Consider the following 17,810-nt stretch of genomic DNA (forward strand, 5'->3'; position numbering starts at 1 on the left):
CAGGTCAAGGGAGGGTTTGTGGATAGCAGCGTCCAAAAAACCTGGGCAAGGAACAGGCAAGCTGTGGACAGCAAGATCTTGGCTGTAGTGCCATTTTTCCAGTTTTTCACCTAACTACAGGAAAGGGCCTGTGTGTGGGAAGAGGAGAGGGTGTGTTCTGGTGGGTGCACAGAGAGGTTACTGAGAAGGACAAGAGAGGTGTTTTCTCTGCTGGACTTATGGCCCTTTCTGTGCTCACAAGAGCTGCCTTGATTCCTGCACAGAAATAAATTGTTAAAAGTCGGCTGCTCTGTACAACTGCTTGTTTGTGACTCCAGCTCTTTGATCAGAGGCTTCAGTGAGTACTGGTTGGAAAGCTGCCTCCCCACGGGAAAAGGGTGTTTGTTGGAATGCCCTCAAAAAGACTGATCAAAAGAGAGCGTGATGGTTCACCTTAAGGTTTTGCATTGCTGCTTTCTGTGGCTTCATGATCCTGATCCCTTCACGCTTTCACCCAGAAGCAGGCCTTCCAGGAAATGCAGATTTCAGAGGCTAGTAGGGGTGGAAGAATGGGAGGCAGTCAGTTCTGGCCCATGGGGCATAATACGGCAGGTCCTGTGCAAACTTTCTTGAAATTAACAAGAGCACCATAAGAGTGCAGAAAGGCCCCAGTAGGCCCTCAAAGACAGCCTCAAAGACTAATGAGACCATAATCAAATCAACCAAAATGAATCTGTATTGAATAAGGTTGCCAGATCTCAGGGTGTGAATGGAAGTTTTTAACCTCCTTTTCCAGGAAGAGGTGTAAAATTTCATGGCGAGAAGCCAGAAGCATACAGGAAGGTTATTTTCTGCTTGGCTTGAGAGCTTTGCTGGCTCGTAAACAGGGTGAGTGGATGGGGGTGGGTGTATATTGGCCATCCTCAAACTGGCTATTCTTTTGATCAACCTGATGCCATCACTAGACTCTACCTCCTGATCTTCCAGATACCTCTCCTTAGATTCCAGGTTCCACTTTTGCATTTCAAAATCTGAGCCTCCAAAGACACCATTTTGGGAGTGGAATTGGTGCTGGGTTGTCCTGCAGTGTAATGTTCCTTCTTGAAAGTGATGCACTCTGCTGCAGGAGATTTCATCATGCACTTGTGCCAAAGGCAGCAGCCTTTGTCTGTATGAGAATACCTTGTGTGGCTGGCAAGGCAGGAAAGAAGGCAGTTAGCAGGCTGTGAAAGCTCCACCAACCACTAGCTTCTGGTCATCAAATTGTGATATGAATCAATAGTTGAAAAGTACATACCAGTTGGCATCCTTCAGTCTCGGAAGACTATGGTATCGCGCTCTGAATAGTGTTCTGGAATGGAGTGTCCTCTCCAGTGTGCGAAGCCTGGGTAAGGTAGATATGAAGGATAGACTGTTACCCATGCAGCAAATCCCCCTCTCCACGTCGCTGAAATGGTCCAATGGAAAGGCAGAAGCCAATACGGTTGGTTCCAGCGGCTTCGCAGGAGTTGCCAGAACGTGACTGTGTTCAGCCATGAACTGCGTCAGGGACTCCGGCTCTGGATTTTGCCTTGAGGTTGACTCCTGAAGCCTTTTCCATAACTGGATGTAGCCACAAGGCAGTGGAGGTTTGGGATCAGAGTTTTCCTTCTCTCAGATGAGCTGCCTTCCCAGGCTGACGAGTCCCATCTACCCGGTGGCTGTTTAGTCGCCTCTTACGACAAGTACAGCCAAACTGAGGGCCTATTCTTATCCCCAGCCCCCAGGGGAAGTACATACATCCCCTGTATGAAAAGTACATACATCTGTAATAACAGCAACTATATGAATTGCAAACATTTTGCTAATATGAGGGGTACAATTTATGAAAATAGACTGCCAAGGGGTACGCCAGTTAAAGCTGGGAACCACTGCACTACACTGTCCTGGCTTTCTTGTTCCTGTTACCATCTGGGCCAGTTGAAACTCTTCACTGTCAATCAAATTCTGTGCCTAGTATAAATCTGAATGATTGCACACTTGCTGTTTTTGCACAATGCTTGCACACTTGCTGCTTGTTTGGACACTTCGTCTGAGAGATTAAAACATCAGTGGCTAGGAGCATGGCCTTGGCTTTGCGATTAGGTACTGGGAGAAAGCTCAGGGGGTGCTCCTTCCACGCAAGTTTTAAAATTGCTTTATTATAGCTCATGTTTATCTTGGCAAATGAATAGCTGTACTTGTAGGATTGTCATTGCTTTTATTTTTGTTGTTTTTTTAATTGTGTGTTTAAATTTTGAGAGCTCATTCTGATCTTTTGGGAAAGCTATATGGAAGCATGGGCCTGTCTTAAAATTAATCTTCCCAACAATGAGGTTTAGAAGCTTGCTTGCTTCCTTCATTTCTTGAGTTAGTCAAGGTAGCAACTGAAGTTCTCTTTGGATTTTTGCTTTTTGCACAATGAACACTAATTCCAAAGCCAAGGCATTTTATTCTCCACTTTCTCATAACAAGATACAGCAGCACACTCAACTGCATTTATGCTTCTGGTCCTAGGAAATAAGCAGCAAATTATTTTTTAAAAATCTCACTCCTGAATAAATAGTTTGCTCAGGCAGTTGTCGTTTAAGCTCTGTCTGTTCTAGAAAATGCTGCTTGAGATGGGGAATTGATTTTTCTCTAGCTTGAACAGGGCGAAGTGGTTCTTGAAGCCAACACAGGGCAGTGAGGGTCCATTATCAAGGGAAAATAGTGCAGTTGGGGGTGGGGGTGGGGAGGAATCCTTAAAGGGAATGCATAGACTTGGCTGCTTCTGTGCTTTCCATCAATTTCTATCACCTGTGTGATTGATTCTAACCTATAGTTTTCTCAATTTCACCGTGGGGAACGCAAGCCGAGGATGTCATTGCTGTAAGGCTTTAGAAGTGCCTGCATAGTGGTTTTCAAATGCTTTCATTTCACACATACTCTCTTTGCAAACTGGCCTGTAATGAGCATTCTCATCAGAACACCAAAGGGGGTAAAAAAGCTTCTTACAAGATAAAATTTCCCCCCTGTTCTTATCTCACACGGCACCAGAACCAGGGAACACCCACTAAAATTGTGTGTTGGGTAAGTTAGAACAGAATGTGTTCTTATGAACATTCTTTAAGCTGTTAGATCCCTCTTAGTTCTTTGATATTGTATTTGCACCTTTCTGACCTTGCTGTCATGTTGGTTTTGGTTTTTAAAAATCTGTTTCCCCAATCTTAGTAGCATTATTGGGTAGTGTCTCACAGCTGGTGGGAAAGGGCTAAGTCAGGGACCAGGTCATAGGTGGGCTAGGAGTCCAAGTGAAACGGAGTGTCTTGGGGAAGCAAACTATCTGGAAGACACAACTCCAGTTGATTATATGACATTGGGCCCTGAATGTGGCAACCACCAATTATGAGGAATCAAAGAGGTGTACAAATTGTAATAGCCCACCTATATATCCACCATGAATAGTTGGGAGAAGTCCTTTTTCCTGCAAGCAGTATTATATAAGATAGGATCAAATGACGTAATGAAGCAGTGCTTCTCTAGAGCAAGCCTCATTGGAAGCAACATGGTGAAAGTTGAGCAGGTGGGAACAAGTAAAGATTCTGGTTATGAATTACTGGAAAGCTGAGACTGATCTGAAGCAACTTATGGTGCTGTGAACCTTTTTGAAATTCTAGGAAATTTTCCCATGCAACACCTAAACGTGATTCTTGCTTCAGTCAATTGCACTGTCAGTGTAAATTCTGCATTTGACCAGAATGTTCATTTGCACAACAAACTTCTATCTAATTAACAGATGTTAAATCTCCACTTAGTGAACAGAGGCAGAAGGGTAATTTAAGCTTCAAGTATGAAAACACTCTTGCATTTTGCCCTGTGTTGGGACTTGACTGGTTTGGACTGGTGTCCACTTTCGTTCTTCTAAAACCCACATATTAGTTTTTTAAAAAAATTCCTTAAAGATACCCAGAGTCCTTAGTGTAGTCTTTTTCCAAAGGAAGTTAGCTTTAGCAAAAGCTGCCTCAGATTTAGGTTGATTTTCTTTCTGCCACTACCTTGTATCACACAAGATTTTTGTGCTATCCAAGCTAAGTATCTTTTCTGAGTACAATAGTACAAAGCATTTTGAACTGGTTGTTTCCCCTGCCCCCAATCCTTTCTCTTTCAAAAATCTTCACTAAAATTGGAGTTGGGTGATTTGTGTCAAGAAAAGGAGACAGTACAGACAGTATCGGAGAGATAGTTCTTTGTTGTTCTTTGTTACCTTCTTCCAGGCAATGAAGGATGACTGCAATTAGGAAATGATAAAAATAATAGTCCCAGGAGAAATAGGAATGATACATAGGTTGTATCTGAAAAAAGGTTTGTCATAGCTCCTATTGAAACTTAATGGGACTTCATCTTATTCATTTCAGTGATGCTTAGTAGACAGGTTTCTCTATAAGGTGTGCTGCCCAACACACTCTTGCTTTCATTATATGTGCAGCCATGTGTGTGTTCATTGTAAGGCACTCTCACAGCTCAAGCATGGCAAGATTAAGATCCAGCAGACTTGGCCAGGTGTGTTCCTCCATAGTCTGTATGAACTAGACACGCTTTCTCAAATATGTTCCCTAAGCTTCTGTAACACAGAGGTTTTGGAACAGATATGCAGTGGTCCTTGATGGATAAGCTGATGTGTCTACCTTTCTTGAGGTAGAAAGTTTGGAAACTGCTACCTTGGAACAGTACTGTAAGTAAGGTATATAGAATCATAGAGTTGGGAAAGATCTTGGAGAGTGGTTTAGTCATTAGTTTGGAGAACAGACTGAGCGGAGAGCCACAATGTAATGCTGGGGTTCATTGTCTTCATACTATCATTTTAGTTCACATTAATTAGAGCATCTAGGTCAGCATCAGCCTGTCTTTGCAGTTGGTTAATATCTGCACAATTGAGGCATGATGGTGTAGTTGCTTCTGTCTTCTGTGCATCTATCCCAGCTGTCAAAGACATATTGCCTCTGGGCACGCAGTGTTGTATGTTTAGCTGTTATGGTTAATTCTTACCTGCTAGACCTAAATGTCACACTTTTATCTATTCCTTTGGAGGGACTCAATTATGCTAGTTGACATAAGTAGACTGTGTGGGTTGGTGTGTTTTAAGAAATAGCCATCCCTTGTTTGCCAAAAACCTTACCCATTTCGGTGGATGACCTCCACACCTCTTGTATTTGGGGAGTATTGAAGGCTGCCAAGGAATATCTTCGTTCTGTTCTGGACTTTTAAAGGCATTAGTGCAAGTCCTGTGTTCATTTTTGGGTGTTGACATGGGAGGTTGTTGAAGTTTTGTGCACTCCATAATGTATAATTCTTGGTGGAGTTTAACCTTGAATTTCCTGCCTGCATTACTTGTCATTGTGTGCCTCTGCCTCCCAGCCAATAGCAGCTGCCGCCACAAGGACCCAAAGTCTTTGACTCCACATGGACCTCAATAAAGGTAAGCAGATGAGTTTGGAAATTTGAGTCACTGACCAATTTTTTAAAAGCATAGGAAAAGATTGGGAGTGGCAAAGCCCACTGCAGGGGAAGATTGCCAGGCAAGCTCTGTCTGTGTAGTAGTGCTTCAGGAGACAAAACGAGAGAGAAGCTGGGAAGAGCAGCGAGCAAAAATTATCAACTGAGTCACCGCTGATAATTCGCTCGCTTCTCTCGTCTCTGGCAGAGTCTAAAGCGGTATTAAGTGTGCTGTTCAGAGAGAGCATCAGTGGAATGCTAATCGCATTTAAACGGCGTGACTGGTACGGAAGGCAAAGAAAAGGAGAGGGAAAAGGTTTGTTCTCAACTCCAGATGGCTTGAAAAAGCGCAACCCATGACTGTTGAGAGATGCTCAATTAGCAATTGCTCCTTTTAATCAGGAGTGGGTTTGGGCTGAACTGCCTGGGGAGGCTTTTGAGGTGCCTAGGAAGGCTGGTTTGGCATCTTGTGGTTTTGTAAGCACTGGATTTTACACTAATAAATAGCATCCCAGTGCAGAGCTATTTGAATTACCCTTCCACTGCATTTGTCTTGTCTTTCCTCAACCATCAATTAACATGTCCCTTTACTTAGAGTGGTTGCTCACCTTATCCCGAACACTGCATTCTCTGCTTAAGATGACTTCTCGTACGTTAGCCACTGACCACCCTCTCGCTCTGAACTGTCAGGACAACTAGCAACTTGGCCCACAGAATGTTGGCAGGATTAGATCTAGAGTGAGAAGGTAGTCAAGGGAAATAAGGTGTGTTTCCTAATAGCTGTGTAGTTTTTCAGAAAGTATAAGCACAATGACTGTTCCTACCATCTTCCCACCCCCACCCCCACCCCCCAGGAACCACCAAGTTGACTTAAGGGCAAGAAGGAATGGGTTATAAACTATGGGCTAGGCCCTATTCCACAATAAAGAAAAAAAAACAACCAGCAACATTTATGTGCCAAAGCAATTCAAATTCTGCTGTGAGAAAAACCTGCAACCTATGTAAAATATGCCAACGCGTATGATTTCTCTTCCGTTGCAAAAATGGTTCTGCCAGGCCTTGGGAAGGGCACTTCGGAAGCTTCTATAAATGGAAAGTCTTCATTCAGCAACTTTTCTGGCTTTCAAATTGCAGCAGGCATTTTCCAGACACCATCTTCACTATCAGAAGGGCTGGATTCTATTGGCAAGACCATGTTCTGTGACTTTGCCAAATTCCCTCCTTTTTTCCTACTCTATAGACTTCCCTTAATATGTATAGTTTGATTCCCTTCTCTGTAGTGGCATGCCTCTTGGTGCCTTCTGGACATTTAAATGCTACTACTATTACACCATTTGAGGAGCAAAGTAGACAATATGTGAGTGCCATGAGCAATCCTTTTTATATTTTCTTTTTCTTTCTTTGTTGTTTTTTTACCTAAAAGCTTTATTAGGGGCTGTCATAATAATCAGGTGGAGTAATGACTGATATAAACCCTTTCTTGCTATGGCTTTGCCCTTTCCAAGCTTTTATTTCTGCAGGGAAGCCCTGCATTTTTTGCCCCTGTGGGCAGAAAAGCAGTTTGGTGGATTTTGAGCAGAAAAAATGAGAGGAAGAATGGTTTTCAGGACATTCATGCAGGGAAGGTTGAAAGGTCCTGTTTTAAATCTCTGCCTGGTACCCCACCAGGACATGTTCATGCTTGAGCAAGCCAGATGAAATGCAATAGTTTATTACATGAGGTTTGCAGCACCTCGACACATCTGTCAGACAGTGGCTCTTCTGGGTATGGAACAGAACTGTACTTTAAGCCTTGCTGTGGGGACATCATCCCCCCATCCCCCCACTGTCATCTTCACTTTCCTAGGCAGCAATTTTCAACCTTTTTCATCTTGCAGCACACTGAAGGTGCTAGAATTTTCAAGGCACACCATCAGTTTTTTGACAATCGACAAGGCACAGCACACTGCCAGTTGGGGGCTCACACCCTCCAATGGCCCTACTAATAAATGATTCTCCCCCCAAGTCCTGCAGCACAACTGTGGACCATTTGTGCCCAGTGGTGTCGCTAGGGAGGTGCGGGGATGTGGGTCGCACTGGGTGGCGCGCAAGGGGGGTGACGTGCACTGGGGGGTTTTAGGAGCAACCCCGTCATGCCATATACCAATTTCCAGTGGAATGTAATGCAAAATACCAGAGTAAAATATCGCCTTTCTATCAAAAGTTATGGCCAAAAAACTGGAGAACAAAAAATGCATGGAGCCCTATGGAAAGTGAAACCGAGCTGTATCGTGCGTTTACTCATGAGTAGGTGGACTTGCCTTAGACCAGGGGTGCCCAAACCCCGGCCCTGGGGCCACATGCGGCTTTCGAGGCTTCTCAATGCGGCCCTCAGGGAGCCCCCAGTTTCCAATGAGCCTCTGGCCCTCTGGAGATTTGTTGAAGCCCGCACTGGCCGGATGCAACTGCTTTCAGCATGAGGGCAACTGTTTGAGCTGCGGGATGAGGGTTTCCTCCACTGCTTGCTGTTTCACGTCTGTGATGCAGCAGAAGCAGCAAAGGAAAGGCCAGCCTTGCTTTGTGCAAGGCCTTCATTCATTCATTCATATAAGTTCATCTTTAATATATTCATTTATGTAAACTTATGCAAATTTATTCAAATTTTAAATGTAAATTAATTCTTTTTTTTTTCCCTGGCCCCCGACACAGTGTCAGAGAGATGATGTGGCCCTCTAGCCAAAAACTTTGGACACCCCTGCCTTAGACCATCAGAAAGGGCAGGCTGAGGCACCCAGAGAAAGAAGTTGCCTTTTTTTTTGTTGATGCTGAAAAAGCATTTGACAATCTGAATTGGGACTTCCTGTTGGAATTAATTGACAAGATGGGTTTGGGCGAGAACTTTGCAAAGGCAATTAAGGCAATATATAGTGACCAGAGAGCCTCGTTGACTGTAAACTCTGATAACACAGAAAAATTTAAGGTTGAAAAAGGTATAAGACAAGGGTGCCCTCTGTCTCCATTGCTTTTTATAATGGTGTTAGAAATTTTATTTTTACAGGTCAAAGAGGACTCTGAAATCTCAGGTTTGAAATGTAGAGGTTTTTCATATAAATATAGAGCCTTTGCAGATGATGTGTTGTTTATAATAGAGAACCAAATGAAATCACTGTCAAATCTGTTAGTAAAAATAAAGGAATTTGGAGATTTAGCAGGTTTTTACGTAAACAAATTAAAGTCCAAGATTCTATGTAAAAATGTCAGTAAAGATAAACAAAAAGATATAGAAAACCTGATCGAATGTGAAGTAGTGCAAAGAACGAAATATTTAGGGGTGGAGTTAACAATGAAAAATATAGATTTGTATAAAAATAATTACGAAAAACTGTGGAAACAAATTGACAAGGATATGTTAAGATGGAATAAGTTGAATTTATCATTACTAGGTAGAATCTCTGTGATTAAGATGAACGTGCTACCAAGAATTCTGTTCTTTTTACAAACAATACCGATAATTAGAGACTTCAAAATGTTTGAGCATTGGCAGAGGAAGCTTTTGAATTTTGTGTGGGCGGGAAAAAAACCGAGAATTAAGATGAAGGTGCTGTGTGATGCTAAAGAACGAGGAGGATTTCAACTGCCAAATTTGAGGTTGTATTACGAAGCAGTTTGTTTGTCATGGCTTAGTGAATGGTTAAATCTAAAAAACAGAAAACTTTTATCTTTAGAAGGTCATGACAAGATTTTTGGGTGGCATGCATATTTGATGTATGGGAAAAAACAAATGGATGGACATTTCATGCATCATTTCATAAGAAGGAGTATTTACATGGTCTGGGAAAAATACAAAAAATGCCTGGGAGGAAAAAAGCCGCTATGGATTGTTCCAGCGGAAGTTATAAAACCGACATCAACCTCTCAAGGAGAAGATTGGTTACAGTACAAAGATATTTTGGACATGGAGGGAGGGAAGGTGGAATTAAAGAAAAAGGACAATTTAACTTTTAGGTATGACTGGTTTGGGTACAGACAGATTAAAGACCTATTTGATGCAGATAAGAGAACCGTTGGTTTTAGGGGAAAAAATTCTGAACTAGAAGAGATACTGCTGGGAGAAAAGAAAAAGCAAATTTCAAAGATTTACAGACTGATAAATGAATGGTACACTGCAGATGAACTTGTAAAAGTACAAATGGTGAAGTGGGCAGTGAATGTAAATAAAGAAATAATGATGACATCTTGGGAGCATCTCTGGAAGAAATCATTAAAGATCTCGATATGCAATAATATAAATGAAAATTGTTATAAGATGATGTACAGGTGTTATTTAACTCCAAAAAAACTAGCAAATATGAATAATAAGTTATCTAACAAATGTTGGAAATGTCGTGAGGGGTCTTTCTACCATATGTGGTGGACTTGTAAAAAAGCAAAGCATTTCTGGTCAGAGATGTTTATAGAGGTCACGAAGGTATTAAGATATACAATTTATAAGAGTCCGGAATTGTTCTTGCTAGGTTTAAATTTAGAGGAAATAGCAGTCAATGATAGAACTTTATTATGGTATATGGTGACAGCAGCAAGGATGATATATGCGAAGTATTGGAAGCAAGAAAAAGTGCCTGATATAGACGAATGGCTACAAAAGATGATATATATGATGGAAATGGATAAAATTACGAGAAGTTTGAATGATGAAATGCTAGAGAAATTTCATTTGGAATGGTATAAATTTGAAGCCTACTTGGAGAAAAATTGGAAGGTCAAGGGTTCATTAATGTTATTAGAATGTTAATAAGAACTATACAATGAACAAAAGTTTATCTTGGTAAAAAAATAAAATGATAAATGGTTAAAACGTTGTGGGAAGTCCGGGGTGGGGAGGGAGGGGGGAGTGGAAATGAAATTTATATTGAAGTAAAGAAAAATATGTAGAAATGTAAGGAGTGAATTGAAACTTGATGTTTTGGATCTACTATAGATATAATGTATTGTGAAAATTTCAATAAAATTTATAAAAAAAAAGAAAAGAAAGGGCAGGCTGAGAGGATTCCAACGATGTCAGAATGGTCCTGATCCAATGAATGCAGCCTCCCAAAAACACCCTAGAAGGAGGTCCCTCCCTCCCAGCTGCGAATGTATTGAGCCCTATGGAAAGCAAAACTAAGCCTCATGGTCGCGAGTAGGCAGGCAGCCTTTACTTGTGAGTAGGCAGGCTTGTGATCACTGGCTTGTGATCAGGCCAGGCAAAGGGGAATGTGAGGACACCAGAATGGTCTTGATCTGATGGAACTGGAGCGCGACAAATGCTCCAGAAGGCAGCCTCTCCCCCCCCCCCCCCCACTAAAAAGGACCAAAAAAAGAGACTTGAACTGGTAAGGAGAATGTTTTCTATTTTGCACTTGTAGAGCCAGGTGGGTCTTTATCTTGATATGCTTGAAATAGAAGAACTTTAAACTAGGCACTGGGAAGGGCTGAAAATCTCACTGATTCTTTTTGGGGGGTGCTATTGCAGGCAGGCTACAGAGAATATTCACTTGGTGGAATAGGACTGGCGCCCCCTTATTTAATTATTTCTTTTATTTTTAATTTAATTATTTATAATTTTTTATTTTAATTTGCTTGATGATGTCACTTCTGGCCATGACATCACTTCCAATGGGTCCTGGACAGATTGTCATTCTAAAAAGTGGGCCCCAGTGCTAAAAGTTTGAGAACTGCTGCAATAAGGTGTTAGTAAGTTGACACGGGATTGTCACTCCCGGATTGGCCTTTTCAGCCACACTAGACGCTGTGCCAGAACCACCTTTCAGAGCGCGATACCATAGTCTTTCGAGACTGAAGGTTGCCAATACTAAGTTGACACGGGATGGGTGTGTGTGTGTGTGTGTACAAGTTTTCAAAATCACTACAATCAGAGTTTGGAGGAATAATACCATCATGTTATATATCAATCAATGTGTAATTTGATGCAGAATGCAATGAAACAAACCACATTGACATATCTGTGTTCTATCAAAAGGTACAGCCAAAAAACCAGTGGGGGCGAGGCGATGGTACATCACCATGCCCCCCCCACCTGGGGTGTTGCCCTGCCCACTGCATGGGGTGGCACGCAGGCCTCCTGCACCAGGTGACGTGAATTCTAGTGATGCCACTGTTCGTGCCACACCAATATGCTGTGGCACAGTGGTTGAAAATAGCTGGAGTAGGGTCTCAGACTGTTTTCTGTTTTAAGAATCCTCTTCTGCTCTAGAAGTCGCCTCCTCTCATGGTTTCAGGGGCTTCTCACCAAGAGGATCATCTGCAATTCAAGGTGCTGCTGTCTTTTTCCTCTGTGGGTCTGCTGAGACAGAACATGAGCATCTCACAGAACCAATGTCCTAGTAGTCCTCTTCCATTTTTATCATCCTTTGACTGCCTTTTACTTTTCTAGAGGCCTAGCAGAGGACAGCATTTTTTAATCTGGACCATTATCTCTCTATGCCCAGTTTCTCCCTCTCCAGGTTCGTCTTTCCCTTCTGCTGCTAGGATTTTGGCTGGGAATTTTGGTGGTCCTAAGTGACAGTGGCATTATGACCTTGTGTTTGAACTATAAGTTAGTGTTTTTAAAAAAAAAATGTATATTCGAGGCCTAAGGGAGAAAAAAATCAAAGGGAAAAAGGGCTTTGCTTCTTTTTCCTGCAGACGTTGTAATACTGCCTGCTGATCCAGTGAGGGATGAGTGGCTCTTTATGCAGGTGTCAACAAATTACATCAGCTGGGAATGTTAATGGGGGGCTCAGCAGGGCAGAACCTGTTTGCTCTCCAGCAGAGCATCAAAGTTGGCACTAGGGAGATATCATTGGGTCCCTAGGAGGGTGTCCCCTTGCTTGATCTTCTGCCCAAAGTATCTGCTTCTCATAGCCTGCCTTGGGCTGAATGAAGAAGCAGAGTCCAGGAGTGGCCAAGGGACTTGTTTACTGACCTTTGCCTTTGAGATTATCTACACTTAGCATTAGATGGCGGCCAGGCCAGTAAATATCCACTTGCCTGGTCACTTGTGGCAGGTTAGATTTGTCTCCAAGTAAGCAGGCAGAGCCAAGGCATGCAACTGTGAGAATTGCCCCCCTCCCAATGCTTCTGACCACTTTGGGTGCTCTGTACAAAGTTCAAATGACAGTTTGGGTGGGGAGGTCTTGGCACCCTGGCAAATGCCAAATGTTGCCCTGCTAAAAGTTGTTCTTGCTTGGAGAGTAGTCGGTTGTGGGCTAGAAAAATGGATGTCTACCCTTGGTTAGGCTTCATGTTGTATTGGTAACTTGGAAGGTCTGACCTTGGAAGGTCTGATTACCCTATTTGCATCTAGTAAGACAAGCTAAGGCTAATATGGAAAATATCCATATAACCCACGTGCCCACTGCCTGTTAGCTGTAGGAACACAGAGCCTCTTCAGTTTGCTGGGCAGTCTGACACCTTTCTTTAAATGTCTCTATTGCAGCGATTTTTCAGTCTTTTTCATCTCATAGCGCACTGACAAGGCACTATAATTGTCAGGTCACACCATGAATTTTTGGGCAATTGACAAGGTACACCACACTGCCAGTGGTGGGCTAACATCCCCCAATAGCCCTACTCATAAATGACTCTTCCCCTAAACTCCCGTGGCACATTGGTGGACCATTCTCAGCACACTGATTGCAATGTGTAGGCTGCAGCACACTGATTGCAAATTGCTGTTCTATTGTCTTAGCACTGTGTAGGACTTGTTAAAAGAATGGGATTTTGTCATGGCATCCAGTTCTCCTGATGGCAGTTCCCGCCGTATTCAACCTTGATCCTTAGCCCTTCAGTGTTGAACAGGATGCTGCAGGTGTACCTGCCCTACAGGTAGTGATGGATCCAGTGGCACTGGGGTCTGTATACAACTTGAAGGTGCTGATTCCAGACATTACCAAAACAAGTGGAGTTTGGATTTGTTGAATACCTACTTGAGGGTGCCTACACGCACACATAAAATGTTGTATATTCTAGTGGCGTGTGTCTCTTTTTTGTTTGTCTTCTGCAGTCAAAAAGAAAAGAATTATAATACAGACAGCCCCTGTAGGCACTTATTGTATTTAAAAATAAATTAAGACAGCCGAGACACAACTGCTGATCAATTCGAGACGTGCGTTATGCTAGAAGTGATTAAACAAGGGGCTTCCCTTTCCTGCAAATTTTTCCTTTCCTCCAGCTAAGATATATGTATAATTTTATTAGTTTATCTGCTGGAGATGTTCAAGAACCCAAGCCATTAATTATCACCTGCCTAGTCTAATTTTCTTTGTTGCTCTTCCACTTTACAACAGTTTGAAAAGGACTGAGGAATAAATGCTGGTTGGAAAATTGCGTTCTTTTTATTCACTTTGCCAGGAAACATTTGTGATGGGGAAGTGGGCTGATAGGACAGGGGCAGTGTGTTGCCATGTAGTGGTAAAAGGAGGTGTTCTAGGGAATTCCAGTACTGTGACATTTCCTCCCCCCCCCCCCCCCCATTCAACATTAGCGGAGAGTGTTTCTTGTAAGGAAGCATTCGGTTGTCTGATGGTGGCTTGCTAAACCTACCTCAAGACAAACCCTACCTTTCTCAGGGAGTTCAGAAGGCAGCTTGAAAGATGAATTACCGCTTGTGATATGCATGCCTCCTCTAGTCAACAGGTTTGACAGGTTTTACAGTGGTTCTCAAACTTTTTAGCACTGGGATCCACTCTTTAAAAATGACACTATATTGGGACCCACTTATCATTATGAGACTTTGAAAAAAGGTAATCCAGACAGAAAATATTTTTATTTATTCACAAGTAATGTTTTATTTATCACTGGCAAAAAACTTGATCCATTTCTTGTAACGAGGCAGCCCTCATGAATAGCCTCAAGGCTTGAGTTGTGTGACCCAGCTTGACCCCACTCCCTGTCATTGATGAACTTAGAGAAAAAAAATACACCTAAAAAAAAGATGCTCAAACATTTCTCTCCCTATATTTACATAAGCTTGTAAACAGCAGGAGCTCAGCTTCTTGCAGGGCGGTTAGCAGCTATCTTGCACATTGGAGGAGCTCAGCTTCTTGCAGGGCGGTTAGCAGCTATCTGATTTTTGCATAGCCTCAGGGCTTAAGGCGGTTAATCTGATCTTTCCATCACTCTTTTCCTTGGAGGCTCTGTGGGACTCACCAGAAATTGGGTCCCGACCTAGCAAGTTGGGTCCTGACCCAAAGTTTGAGAAATGCTGGTGCATGGAATCAAACCTTTCTCAGATTGCTTTCAATTCTTAAGGATTACGTCCTCCACGCCTCCCCAGGCAAGAGAAGTTCCAGGGAACGTATCACGCAGTTTCAGTAAGCACACTGGGAGTTTATGGTGTGTCTCTAATACAGTATCTGTTTTTTTATATGAATGCACATATAGAATGTCATGGAAGCAAATGGGCTCCTGTAGCAGGCAGCAAAAACATTTGATTCTGCTGCAAATTCCCAAAGCAGCCATGTGGACCTGTGTCCCCCACCCCCTCAAGCTGCTTCCAGACCAGCTAACCTCCAGCTCAAAAATTATCTGATCTTTGCATCTGCAGCACATAAGAAAGTCATAGTTGAGATGCTTATTTTGCAACACCATAATCTCCCTCCAGCTCTGTGCTGTGGGCAATTATTAAAAAAAAACCAACGTAATTTTAAACAAACAAAACATACTGTATTTTTCTCCTACACAGAAGAAGTTGTTAATGTCTGTTTTATTTCATTTACTGTATATTCTGCTCTTCACCCACTAAGCTGAAAGCAGTACAGTATTCTTTACCCTCCCCTTTTATCCTCACAACAACCTTGTGAGGTAGGTTAGGCTGAAAGAGAGTGATTGACTCAAGGTCACCCAGACTGATGGCAGAGTAGGGTCACCCGGTTCCTATTGGAACACTCAGGCCACTGCATTATTCTGCTGGCACATGTGAGTTTCCTCCTCTGGCTCGTCTTCAAAAGGATAATGGTAAATCTCAGTCTTGTGCCAACCCTCAAATTTCAGCCCTCTCAATAATCTTGTGCCATAGTCAGTTCATCCAAGTTTCTTTTTCTTATCAAGACATTCTAATCGGTCCCCAAACTCCAGGCATCTGTTTAGGGCGGCTATGGTCCCCATTCAAGCTGCGGGGAGGAGAGAGGCTTGTGGTTGCTCAACACAATTTCCTTGGTGAACCCTGCTTTTCTTTGTCTGGGAATTTCATAGGATCATAGAGTTGGAATGGACCCACATGGTCATCTGGTCCAACACCTGCCTGTAGCAGGAAAACCTAGAGTATCTCCATGGCAGCTGGACTCCATTCCTTTCACTATTCTTTCCACTCCAGCAAGGCTGTCTGGATACAGTTCCCTGAAGATTATATGAAAATCTTCATCAAACTGTCTCTCTGTTAAATAATTTTTTCTTTGGATCTCCCACCTTGCCTTGCACTAATCTTGGTATGCGAGACCTGTAAGTTCATTGATAGCTGCCAGTTCTACAAAGACCCCCTCTAGGTTTTGTACTAAAATTCAGTCTCCAGTAGACCTGGTTGGCAGAAGATTTAGGACAGGGCAGAAGGAGTTGCTTCTACATACAGCAAATAATGTATGGAATTTGCTACCTTAAGATGTGGTGATGACCATTCGTTCAGAACAACAACAACAACAGTATTTATATACCGCTTTTCAACAAAAAGTTCACAAAGCGGTTTACAGAGAAAATCAAATATCTAATGGCTCCCTAAAGGCATTAAAATGGGGATTAGACACATTCATTGGAGGGCAAGGCCATCAATGGTTAAGTCTTTGTGGCTGCATGGAACCTTCAGACTCAGGGCATTATTCCACTAAATACCAGTTGTCGAGGAGTGGCAGTGGGAGTGGGCTCTTGTTTTCATGCCCTGCTTGTGCATTTCCCAGAGGTGTCTCATTGGCCACTTTGGGAAATGGTGGTTTTCCGAGGCACAAGTATTCCGAGGCGCAATCATGTTATAATATCTAGCATTTTTATCTCTCGTTGTAACCTGAACTTGCATTTACTCAGTCAGTATGGGATAACTGAAGCTGCACTTGTAATTTTTCATTGCTACCTCTTGAGGTTTTATCCCCCTTTATATGAAGGTCACCCACATTATAGTGGGTGGAGGGATCGCGTGTCCCCAGTGCTAAGGTTGATATTTCTATCCATAGGCTATGGACCATAGCAAATCTGTGTGGCTAATTGGACACACCCTCTTGGATAGCACCACTCCAGTCCTTTCAAGTAGGAGTTTATATGCAGTAATAATAATATTCCACCAGGTCTCCTTTGTGGCTTCTGTGTCAATGCTTTCACTTAGCACAGGCTTCTGGTATTAGCATAGAAACACCTATATGTTGTATCCTTCTCTAAATGTCCTTGATGTGTGCATTTTCCTGTGCTGCCTTTGGGGCTCTCTAATTGGTTGACAAGACTTTTATGCTCATTACCAAATTCTGTGGTGTCCCCATTTGGATGACCTGAAACATTTGCACCGTCATCCCTTAGCCAGGAATGCTTCTCCACCAGACGTCCTGAGCCAGATGCTTCTCAGTTTATGTTGGTTTCTTCCAGTTTAAACGTTGATACTGAGGTCTCACAGTTGTTGGTTTGTCATTCAAAGTGGAGTTCACAGGTCCAGTTTGGGTTGACCTCATCAGCTGCTCATGCATCACAGGGATCTCCTCAACCAGTCCTAGCTTGAGGTCTCATCGGCTGGGCTTCCTTTGTGGCTGCTGATGAACTATCAGGATTCTCCTCTTCAGACTGAGGTTGTGTTTCAGCTGCATTTGGGAAGTGTCCAGGTTTGCTTTGAAGTTGTTGGCAACCTTGAGTCTCGAAAGACTATGGTATCACGCTCTGAAGGGTGGTTCTGGAACAGCGTCTAGTGTGGCTGAAAAGGCCAATTCGGGCTCTCCCACCATCGGAAGTACTCCAGCTGATGCTGAGACCACTCTTCCCTTTCAAAAGTTGCCCCACCTTGACTCCTTTACCAGCTCACAGTTTCTCTCCAAAGAAACAAAAATTCAATTGCTGATGCCAGTGTTATACACCTCATTTCTCTGAGCAGGGAGAAGACCAGGATTGCATGCAATAGACTATCACTTCCTTTTGAATAAAGCACTGGAGACTTAAGTTGTCTTTGCAGTTCGTTGTACAGGTGTGCGTCACTTAATGATGGGGATATGTTCTCCGATCCCTGTTATGCCATTAGGTTGTTAAGTGAACATTCAGCCCAATCTAGTGCCGTTGTTGCGTAAACAGACACTTCCTGCCAGACACTAGCTGGCCGCACAGGCTACTGGAGATAGATGGCCTCTTCTTTGCAATAA

Source organism: Tiliqua scincoides, chromosome 5, assembly GCF_035046505.1.
Source record: "Tiliqua scincoides isolate rTilSci1 chromosome 5, rTilSci1.hap2, whole genome shotgun sequence".
NCBI lineage: Eukaryota > Metazoa > Chordata > Lepidosauria > Squamata > Scincidae > Tiliqua > Tiliqua scincoides.